This window comes from Schistocerca cancellata, chromosome 12 (assembly GCF_023864275.1).
Source record: "Schistocerca cancellata isolate TAMUIC-IGC-003103 chromosome 12, iqSchCanc2.1, whole genome shotgun sequence".
Lineage (NCBI taxonomy): Eukaryota > Metazoa > Arthropoda > Insecta > Orthoptera > Acrididae > Schistocerca > Schistocerca cancellata.
In genome coordinates this window covers 130,553,937-130,566,667 of record NC_064637.1, presented here as the reverse complement: position 1 = coordinate 130,566,667, position 12,731 = coordinate 130,553,937, and positions in this window count along the sequence as shown.

The window sequence follows — 12,731 nt, the reverse complement described above, 5'->3', positions numbered from 1 at the left end:
AGATCCAATCCAGATAACAGAGCAAAAGAAATGCCTCCCACAGGTCTGAGTATTAAAATCCTAATGTTAAACTATCGAAGCATTCACAACAAAGTGCCAGAGTTTGAAGCACTCATGAAAAGCAGTGAAGCTCCCAGAATACTAGGTACAGAAAGCTGGTTGAAACCTGAAATTAATTGCAGTGAGATTTTTGGGGATAATTTAAGTGCATATTGAAAGGGTAGGCAAACGGGAAATGGAGGTGGTGTATTTGTTGCAGAAGACGAGAAACTCAAATCCACCATGGTAGAAACTGAAGCTGCATGCGAGATTGTTTGGGCAAGACTCAGTATTAGGGATGGACATAAAATCATAATTGCATCCTTCTATTGCCCACCAGACTCATCTCATTGAATAACTGTAAACTTTAGAGAAAATCTCAGTTCACTTGCATGTTAGTTAGCCAATCACACTGTAATCACTGGTGGAGACTTTATCATCCAACACATAATAGGAAAAATTGCAGTTTTGTTAGTGGTGGGCGTGATAAGACATCCTGTGAAACATTACTAACTGCTTTCTCTGAAAACTACTTACAACAGATAGTTAGGAACCCCACTCATGATGGAAATACACTCCTGGAAATTGAAATAAGAACACCGTGAATTCATTGTCCCAGGAAGGGGAAACTTTATTGACACATTCCTGGGGTCAGATACATCATATGATCACACTGACAGAACCACAGGCACATAGACACAGGCAACAGAGCATGCACAATGTCGGCAGTAGTACAGTGTATATCCACCTTTCGCAGCAATGCAGGCTGCTATTCTCCCATGGAGACGATCGTAGAGATGCTGGATGTAGTCCTGTGGAACGGCTTGCCATGCCATTTCACCTGGCGCCTCAGTTGGACCAGCGTTCGTGCTGGACGTGCAGACCGCGTGAGACGACGCTTCATCCAGTCCCAAACATGCTCAATGGGGGACAGATCCGGAGATCTTGAGGGCCAGGGTAGTTGACTTACACCTTCTAGAGCACGTTGTGTGGCACGGGATACATGCGGACGTGCACTGTCCTGTTGGAACAGCAAGTTCCCTTGCCGGTCTAGGAATGGTAGAACGATGGGTTTGATGACGGTTTGGATGTACCGTGCACTATTCAGTGTCCCCTCGACGATCACCAGTGGTGTACGGCCAGTGTAGGAGATCGCTCCCCACACCATGATGCCGGGTGTTGGCCCTGTGTGCCTCGGTCGTATGCAGTCCTGATTGTGGCGCTCACCTGCACGGCGCCAAACACGCATACGACCATCATTGGCACCAAGGCAGAAGCGACTCTCATCGCTGAAGACGACACGTCTCCATTCATCCCTCCATTCACGCCTGTCGTGACACCACTGGAGGCGGGCTGCACGATGTTGGGGCGTGAGCAGAAGATGGCCTAACGGTGTGCGGGACCATAGCCCAGCTTCATGGAGACGGTTGCGAATGGTCCTCGCCGATACCCCAGGAGCAACAGTGTCCCTAATTTGCTGGGAAGTGGCGGTGCGGTCCCCTACGGCACTGCGTAGGATCCTACGGTCTTGGCGTGCATCTGTGCGTCGCTGCGGTCCGGTCCCAGGTCGACGGGCACGTGCACCTTCCGCCGACCACTGGCGACAACATCGATGTACTGTGGAGACCTCACGCCCCACGTGTTGAGCAATTCGGCGGTACGTCCACCCGGCCTCCCGCATGCCCACTATACGCCCTCGCTCAAAGTCCGTCAACTGCACATACGGTTCACGTCCACTCTGTCGCGGCATGCTACCAGTGTTAAAGACTGCGATGGAGCTCCGTATGCCACGGCAAACTGGCTGACACTGACGGCGGCGGTGCACAAATGCTGCGCAGCTAGCGCCATTCGACGGCCAACACCGCGGTTCCTGGTGTGTCCGCTGTGCCGTGCGTGTGATCATTGCTTGTACAGCCCTCTCGCAGTGTCTGGAGCAAGTATGGTGGGTCTGACACACCGGTGTCAATGTGTTCTTTTTTCCATTTCCAGGAGTGTACATTGGATTTAATGGCAACAAACAGACCTGACCTTTTTGAGGACGTCCACAACAAAACTGGTATCAGTGACCATGATGCAGTTGTAGCAACAATGATTACCAAAGTTCAAAGTGCAACTAAAACGAACAGAAAGATATACGAGGGCTATTCAGAAAGTAGGGAATGTTTCTGTCTGACACCGTTAGGCACGCGCTGATTGCATATATTTTGGTATGTGCGTGCACGGCAGCTCGGTCAGCATCCATCCGTGACAGCGGGAACATCCCTGCGCATCTGGTTTCTTCAATATTCGAATTTGATATGTGCGCTGCAATTGAAAATCCTGCCAGTTGTGAGATGCGATCTGTGATACGGTTTTTGTTGGCAAAAAACCTAAAACCTATAGAAATTTATTGTGAACTGTGCAAAGTGTACGTAAATAACATAACGAGTGAATTTTCCATCCAGAAATGGTGCATTCGGTTTAAAAATGGTCGAACCAGTGTTCATGATGAAGAGAAGAGTTGACGCCCGAGCACTGTGACTGACGATCTTGTTGCTAAAGTTGATGAACCAATTCATGAAAACTGTTGCTTCACAATAACAGAGCTTTTGCTTTCTTTTCCACAAATTTCAAGGATTTTGTTGTTTGAAATTGTCACTCAAAAGCTAGGCTACCACAAATTTTGTGCGCAATGGGTGCCCAAAATGCCTACAGAGCACCATAAACAACAGCCAATGGGGGCAACGTTGATATTTCCGGATTCCTACCACAAACATGGTGATTCATTATGGGATCAAATCGTGACTGGTGATGAGACTTGGGTGAAACATGTCAATTGTGAGACAAAATTACAGTCCATGGAGTGGGGACACACAAGGTCCCCCCCAAAATCCAAGAAAATGCTGCAACCCTTGTCAGTGAGGAAGTTGATGGCGACATTGTTTTGGGATAGGCAAGGTCTGCTTCTTATTGATTTTCTCGAATGTGGAGCAACCATAAATTCTGCCCGGTACTATCAAACATTGCAAGGCCTTAGAAGAGCAGTTCAAAACAAATGCCAAGGAAAGCTGATGCCCAAAATTTTCTTTTTGCACAACAATGTCTGACCTCACATGGCGAAGCACACTAAAGAACTCCTTAATTCATTCAAATGCGAAATTTTCCCTCATCTGCCCTACAGCCCCTACCTTGCACAAGTGACTTCTGCTTGTTTCCCATAATGAAGAGCTGGCTTGCAACACAGCACTTTGATGATGACGAGGAACTTCAGGTGGGTGTGACTCACTGGCTGAAGTCTCAGGTGGCAGAATTTTATGACAAAGGTCATTCGAAGCTTGTCCACCGCTACAATAACTGCCTCAATGTGTTTGGTGACTACATCAAAAAGTAGTATGTCAGTCGCTCTTTTAAATGTATATATTAAAATGTATTTCTTATGCTTAGTATTTTTTTTTAATCACAAAATGTTCCATACTTTCTGAATAGCCCTCGTATATGTTCAGTAAACTAGATAAAAAAATCAGTAGTGCCACATCTTAATGACGAACTTGAAACTTTCAGCACAGGGCAGGAGCATGTAGAGGAACTATGGCTCAAGTTTAAAAAAATAGTTGGCAATGCACTGGATAGATATGTACCCAGTAGAACAGTTCATAATAGGATAGGACCTCCATGGTATACAGTAACTGTAACTGTAAGGAAACAGAGATCACTGCATAATAGGTGTAAAGCAAAGCTCAGGTATATAAATAGAGAGACGCTGAATGAAACATTTTTGGCTGTCAAGAGAGCAAGGTGTGATGCCTTCAATGGCCACAGTAGCAGAATACTATCATACTATCATGCGATCTTTCACAGAACCTAAAGAAATTCTTGTCATATATAAAGGCTGTTTGTGGCACCAATGTTAGTGCCCAGTCCCTAGTGAATGAGGCAGGGACTGAAATTGAAAGTAACAAAGAAAAGGCTGAAAAGCTTAACTATGTTTGCAAATGTTCTTTTACAAAGGAAAACCCAGTGTGAATACATCAACAAATTACTCTGCCAGGGATATGACTTTCTCAAGTCAAGCCCTGAAATGATATCATCCCTTGACATATTCTCCCCACACCACCCAGAGTTGCCTGCCGTCGCCCCCTAACCTCTGTAACATGCTTGTGAAACCCTACAATATTCCCAGACCACCTTCTCTACCCAGCAATTCCTACCCCTGTAACTGACCCCACTGCAAAACCTGCCCCATGCATCCCCCCACAACCACCTACTCCAGCCCTGCTACTGGTAAATCATACACAATTTAAGGCAGGGCCTCATGTGAAACAACACATGTCATTTATCAACTGACATGCCTGCACTGCACAGCCTTTTACATCGGTATGACGACAACTAAACTGGCTGAGCGCATGAATGGGCACAGACAAACTGTCCACCTAGGAGATGTCCAATACCCAGTAGCAGAGCATGCCGTCCAGCATAATTCTAGGGACCTAGGAACCTGCTACACAGTACGTGCCATTTGGCGGAACTGTGGAGATGGGAACTTGCACTCCAACACATCCTTTCACCCCGCCATCCCCCTGGACTGAACCTATGTTAAACAACCTCACGCCCATTTACTCTTCAGTCTTCTCCTCTTTCCCTTTCCTCTTTAGCCATTCACGCATCTTTTCATCCTACATAGTTGTGTTTATCTTTAACTATATACCTCTTTACTTCTGTATGCATCCTCTTTGGTTTGAAGCTGGCACAGTACTTACAGTAGAATATCTTTGGCTTCCCTCTGAAACCCATGCCTCCATCTTTTCTACCCTCCCTGTTTACCTTTCCCCTGTAGCTTCATAACCTGGGTTGTGAGTAACTGAATCCACTTTCCCTTCTTCCCCTTTTTTCCCCTCTCTCCTCCCTGACAAAGGAACAAAGTTCTGAAAGCTAGGATACATAAATTTTCTGTTCTGTTTTGTGTATCTATCAGCTGTACTGAGCTAAGGTAAGTAATGGCCATCCCCTCTATCTCTTTGTTAGCATTTGTTTCATATCTTTATATGAGATTTTCCATTAATCATTAAAATGTAAGTACAGTTGTTTGTTAGTAGGTTTGATGTGTATGGAAGTGTGCAAGTGATCTCATCCTCGCCCTCATTGAAGGCCACGTGTCATATACCATCTGTTATGTAAACACTGTTCAGCCTTTTACATTGGCATGACTGCCACCAAGTTATCAGTCAGGATGAAAGGGCATAGGCAGAGGGTGTATACAGGCAACACATCCAGTAGCAGAACATGCTGTACAACATGACGGTCATGACTTCGGTGCTTGTTTCACCACACATGCCATCTGGGTTCTTCCCCTTGACACCAGTTTCTCAGAACTCCGCAGGTGGGAAGTAGCACCACAACATGTCCTTCGTTCTCACAACCCACCTGATCGTAATTTACATTAATTCCTCCATCTCAGAATTTCTTCACAGTAACTACTCCTTTCTTCACTCCATTTTAGTTTTCTACATCTTTCATTTTCTGACTTGTCTATTTTTCACCGTCCACCTCCCACCTCTATTACATACAATGCACTCAGTTTTCTGCTCTTATTAACTCGTGCACGATCTTTTAGTAGTAATGTCTGTCCTGCATATTACCCTGTCTTTCACCTTCAGTTTTCAAATCTCATCCAGTGCAGTCGCCAACAATCAGCCATTCCTTCGCATGCCGTCCGGTAAGTCTCCCCTAACCTGGGGTTCTGGGTGACTTTTCTAAACTGTACCCCTTTCCCTAAGCCTCTCCAGTCCTTATCCTTCACCACTCTTCCCCCCACTTCAACTCTTCTGCCAGAAGAAGGAGCTACTGGCTCCAAAAACTTGTAAAAGTTAATTCCTTTTGTGTGTTCCCCTGCCACCATTTGGGGAGTAGATTCTTTCATCTATCCATTTACATTGTATTATCAGTAATTTATTATTTTTGTTGCTACTTAAAAATTTGAAATATTGAATTATTTTCACAGATAAACCTGAAGATGGCAAACACACCAAAATAGGTCTATAGCAATAAACAATACAATCAAACACAGCAGCAGCTTTGGTCACACAACGTAAACTTCTACCTTCATTCATAATAACAATGGAGTGCAATTTACAATTTGAACTACAACTACTTACCTGAATGCTAGTGAAAATTCAGGAGGAGGAGTCCTCATAATGCCCCTGAATAGAAGTGTGTGCAGCTTGCGAAATTTGCACAGTGTGGTGAAAGCATCTGCTCCAGCCACTTCCCTGAGACGGTAACGAGTAAGACTCAGGTATTCCAAGGTGCCGGCACATACAGCCAACAGGGGAACAATACTCCTGTGAAACAGTTATTTCTGTAATAGGTAACTTTTACACACACACACACACACACACACACACACACACACACAACAGACACAAGCAGACCAAAATGAAAAAAAAGTAATTTTTTTGGAGGGCAGAGCTTTAGTAGTACCACATTTTGCCGCTAGGAGCATACAGAGGAAACATTTCAGAGTCATTAGGCTGAGTGACGTCACTGAAGGAGGTCACGACTAGTTTCGGAAAAGTTTATAGTGACAACTGTTTTGTGTGATTGTCGTTTTCGTCATGGCCAATTTTCACAAACGGCATACAGCGGTGAAGTTCTGCTTTTTCTTGGACAAAGAGGAACAGAAACACTTCAAAAGTTAAAAATGGTGTACAAGGATGATGCTACAGGAAAACTTGAGTGTTTGAGTATTTTCTCATATCAAAAAACTTGAAATGTCAACTGATGACAAGCCTCATTCTGGTCAGTCTTCCATAGTCTTTTGAAAAAATTGCAGAACTTTCAGAGACAACTTGTAGTTTAGTGCAGCGAATTGCAACAGAAGATTTGAGAATGAAAAGGGTGGCTGCCAAATTCATGCCATGACTGTTGACTGCTGAACAAAAATAAGGTTGTGTGAAAGCATGCTGTGTTTTGAAATAAGAGTCCTGAAATGATCCAAACTTTTTCTTTTTTTTTTTTTTTTCAAAAATTATCACAGGTGATGAGACTTGGTGCTATGCATACAATCCTAAATCCAAGCAGCAATCAGGCCAGTGGAATAGTTCAAGTTCACCTCACCTCAGGAAAGCTCATCAGGTGGAATCAGACATTAAGACAATGTTGATTTGTAAATTATAGATTCCAGTGATCAGTCGTCCTTTTTAAATTTTATTGTGCAGATCTAGATTTCGGCTAGAAGCTATCCATTCTCAATGCACTATTATTTTCGCTAAATGCATATAATTCCCTGTTGGTCGCACTTCATCCACAGTTTATTGAATGACCCCTGTTCCTCACCCCCCATACTCACCTGACCTTGCCCCATGTAACTTTTTTTTGTTTCCTAGAATGAAAAGAGACATGAAAGCATTTTGCTGGTGTTGCTGTGGCAAAGAAAAAAGCGACAGAGGTGCAGACAATGAACTGTGGATGAAGCCCGACCAACAGGAAATTACATGCATTGAGCGAAAATAATAGTGCATTGAGAATGGCTAGCTTCTAGCCAAAAGCTAGATCTCCACATGAATATTTAAAAAGAATGACTGATCGCTGCAATCTATAATTTACAAGTCAATATAACACTCGCTGAGAGCAACAGCTTTCTGAATGGAAGGTAACCTGATCAATGTTGATTTATTTTTTCAATATGAGAGGAGTCATCCTTTCAGAGTTTGTTCCACAGTCTGACAGTCAACCAGACTTTCTACTTTGCAGTTTTTAAAAGATTGCACAACATTGTGCGCTAGAAGTGGCCCGATCTGTGGAAGTTGGATGACTTGTTTTTCCATCATGACAATGCAACTGCTCACAAAGCCCTGTCTGTATGACAGACATGAGCAAAAATAGCATGACCCCTGTTCCTCACCCCTTATCCTCACTTGACCTTGCCCCGTGTAACTGTTTTTTGTTTCCGAGAATGAAAAGAAACATGAAAGTATTTTGCTGGTGTTGCTGTGGCAAAGAAAAAAGTGACAGAGGTGCAGTCAAGCATCACAAAGGATGAATTTAAACAATGTTTTGAAGAAAGGAATAAAAGGTAAGACAAGTATATAAGTGCAAGTAGGGAGTAATTTGAAGGTTTGGCTTAAAATGTGAATAAACAAATTTAAAAAAAATAGCTTCGGTTTCTTTTGGGTACCGTCTCATATGTATCACCCCAAGGAGCTTGGAAACAAGACTACTGTATTTACTCAAATCTAAGCCACACTCGAATCTAAGCCGCACCTGAAAAATGAGACTTGAAATGAAGGAAAAAAATTTTTCCCGAATCTAAGCTGCACCTGAAATTTGAGACTCGAAATTCAAGGGGAGACAAAAGTTTTAGGCCGCACCTCCAAATCGAAACAAAGTTGGTCCATTGTAATATGAGACACAATTTAGGTCGAATGAATGATGATACAGCTACAGTAGTTTGGTTCGAGTCATAAGCTTAGCAGTTAAGCTTTACCAGGTAGCCATTGCTATGCATCAAGTGCTCTGTCCGTATTTATACGGGTACCCTTCCTTTTTCGCGTACTTCGTCTGGTTTGAATTGATTGCTTATTTTTCTTTGATCTGATAAGTGCCGTTATCTTTGTTACAGGTGTTTACATCACTCTAAGCTGAAAATGCATTATTGTACTGTGTCATGCATTGTTTGTCGCATTCTGATAATGATTGTTTACGACCTGTCGCAACTCGCGGCATGGCTTGCTTTTGTGCACGCTACCGCCAATTACAATTAAAAAAAAAAAGAGAGAGAGAGAAGAATCGCCTCATTAGCAAAACAATGGCAAGAGACTGCTATTTGTTGTTACTTACACTGCTGATTTCTTTGATAATGATCAACAAGAACCAAATAATATACAGTGTATGATAGAAGATGTTCTGAACGAGAGTTTAGTGAAAATTTTTCTCCGTTTGAAAATCTTTGCAGACACCTCTTTAGTACATTACACTCTGTACTGAAATTAGAGTCATCTTAGATTTAAAAATCTAGTCAATTGCCGTACTTCATTTCTGACTGTATCACTATTAGGCATAAGAATAATACGAATATAAACATGACACGATATGTATATTCTTCCGCGTTTGCTGTTGTCTCACTCTAGTTTTGTAGTTTATTAGGCAGACAGGATTTAAATGAGTTAGCAGCAGACACGAAAGAATACACGGCAAAATGTTTATATTCGTATTACTCTTATGGTGAAGAGAATACTGCATGTGATTCACAATTCATAAAAGTTCCTGTAAGGAACCATCTCTTCTCACAGGTAGGAAAAAATTCAGAACGTAGAGTTGGCCATCCCAAACAGTCTTGCCAGTCGGATTTTCGAAGTACATTGAAATGCTGCTACATTCAAAGATGGAGAATATGGAATTTGTATTTACTTCGTTGGATAATGTATGAAAATGCAGTGGTCAAATCTCGAGGCAGAGAAGTAAAGCTCGTCTTCCACTTTTTTTTTTTTTGCGCCAGTACTTATCTTTGTGCCTGTGTAGCGCTACATATATTCGACGGCAGAAGTTAATTGTGGTGGCACCTACCAACATTTTTCAGAACTTCCGCTTACTTTGCACTCGATTCTAAGCCGCAAGCGGTTTTTTGGATTACAAAAACTGGAAAAAAAGTGCAGCTTAGATTCGAATAAATATGGTAGGTTAATTATGGCATGCAGAGAGACAATTAAACAGTCATTCTTCTCATACTCCATGTGGTACAATAGAAAGTACCTTCTACTAAGTTCTTCACATGATTTGCAGCGTACTGTTGTAGATGGGTATAGTGAGACATAAGTGAACAACGAGATTTTTAAAGAAACAGCATAAGGTCACACCGAGAAAGGGTGGAAAAGGAATTTGGCATGTACTTTGCAAAGAAACCATCTTCGTATTTTACTGGAGCAGTTTAGAGAACCCACAGAAAATATAAGAATTTGACAACCCATGCCCTCGAATACAAGTGTAGTGTCTTACCCCCACACAAAATCATTCAGTACAATGCGGCGCATGATTCATGTTGGCACATGCTGGCACATACGGTACAACAGAAATTTATTTTCTTACCATTACAAATGTTGTATTCACACTTGCTCATTAAAGTGGTAAAATAACGTTTTAAGAAGTCTAAATTTGAAAAACACTCCCCAGAAGGTCACAATACTAGAACCTCTTTTTTTACAAATCAAGCACTGGTGCAATATATGGTCTATTGGGTTTAATGAGAGAACAACAACTGCACATCTTTATAACTAGCACCTAACCATCGTTAGTGGCAAATTACTTGAAGAAAAAAGTTGATTAAAGAATCTTAAATAATACTTTCATTCGAAAATATTATACGAACCACTACCCAAAACCTCTTCAATATGAAAAGATACAGATTAGCCAACCTACAATAAAAATGTGAACCACAGCATCTTCCATCACTTCATGGTGTAACAATTTCATATTTAAGGGTGAATAGCAAATAATCTGTCATGATAAATAAATCCACTCCAGTTATACTTGACACATCATTTATTTCGATAAAATAATATGCATGACCCAGGTTTTAGGTTGTAAATCCCACCTTCAGCCACTACAGAAAATACAGAAAACTAAGAGGGATTCTTCATAAAATTAATTAACATTAATAGGGCCCATACAAATGTAAACATCAGGTCATACCTTCATTGTGTATGAGAAAGCCGTACCAGTCTTGTAAAAAAATCCAGCAAATTTATCAAGTAGAATGCGAGATCCCGTGGGGGTGAGGTATGAAAAGGTTCTCTGAGTCAACCAGTACCACATCAGGGACACAGGGCCTAACCAAAAAAACCATGCATATAACAGCAAATAAGCACACTTTTCCAGTGGAATGTAACCTAAAAACCAACTGCAAATTATTGGACATATGGCATGGGCTTCATAAATTAAAATGAAGGCATAAAAGCTGTAAAATGTCAATTTGTGAACCTCACAAGTAGTTTACCATTTAAGTGCCCAGCCTGCCACATGTCGTGTATGCCCAGCAAGATCGGTCAACAGATTGCCACATGAACCACAATGAGACATGTGAGTACACATATACGTTAGAGAGTGCCCACCGCCAGAGCTAATACCGAGAAATCCATCCAAGAAATCATAGCTAATACCATGGCCACACCCCCATGTTTTCTCCCAAGTGCCACCTGCTACTAATAAAGCTAAAATCATGTTACTTATGCATTTCAGTAGCTAAGACAGGCATGAGCAAACAATAAAAGGGAGATATGCAATGTATAATGCAATTGTCAATAAATAAAAATGTATAACCAAACTAACAAGAAATAAAATTAACAAAACTGTAGTACAAAATATAAAATTAATAGAACCATAGTATAAAATACACTGATGGAAAACAATAAAATAAAATAAAACACACACCACCAGGAAGGAGCTGTGTGGCACATACGAAAGTTGGTAGGTGTGTTTCTACATCCGAAAGAGCATGGGGGGTTGGGTTGTTTGGGGAAGGAGATCAGACAGCAAAGTCATCGGTCTCATCGGATTAGGAAAGGACAGGGAAGGAAGTCAGCTGTGCCCTTTCAAAGGAACCATTCCGGCATTTGCCTGGATCGATTTAGGGAAATCACGGAAAACCTAAATCAGGATGGCCGGACGTGGGATTGAACCGTCGTCCTCCCGAATGTGAGTCCAGTGTGCTCGCCACTGTGCCACCTCACTCGGTGAAAGATCATATCTATTGGAATTTCACACTAGTTGCACAAGAGTGGTGCTTAGAATGCCCCATGAGGATGCAAATCAGGTTTGCTTTAAATACACACCGTAACAGTCATGAGCATTAGTTACCTTAGAGATTCAATACGGTGAGCTGGTGTTATTCAAGAATGCCTTAATGCGACAAAGACACCATTATCAACCAACCTCACTGAGTTTGAACGAGGTCGTATACCGTATTTACTCGAATCTAAGCCGCACTCGAATCTAAGCCGCACCTGAAAAATGAGACTCGAAATCAAGGAAAAAAAATTTTCCCGAATCTAAGCCGCACCTAAAATATGATACTCGAAATTCAAGGGGAGAGTAAAGTTTTAGGCCGCACCTCCAAATCGAAACAAAGTTGGTCCATTGTAATATGAGACACAATTTAGGTCGAATGAATGACGATACAGCTACAGTAGTTTGGTTCGCGTAGTAAGCTTAGCAGTTAGGCTTTACCAGGTAGCCATTGCTATGCGTCAGGTGCTCCGTCCATATTTATATGGGTACCCTTCCTTTTTCACGTGCTTCGTCTGGTTTGGATCGATTGCTTATTTTTCTTTGATCTGATAAGTGCCGTTCTCTTTGTTATAGGTGTTTACGTCACTCTAAGCTGAAAATGCATTACTGTACTGTGTCATGCACTGTTTGTCGCATTCTGATAATCAGTGTTTACGGCCTGTCGTCGATCGTGGCGTGGCTTGCTTTTGTGCGCGCTACCGCCGCTTACAATTAAAAAAAGAAAAAGAGAGGAATTGTCTCATTAGTGAAACAATGGCAAGAGACTGCTATTTGTTGTTACTAACACTGCTGCTTTCTTTGGCGATGATCAACAAGAACCAAATAATAGACTGCGTATGATAGAAGATGTTCTGAACGAGAGTTTAGCGAAAATTTTTCTCTGTTTAAAAATCTTTGCAGACGTCTCTTTAGTACATAACATTCTGCACAGAAAT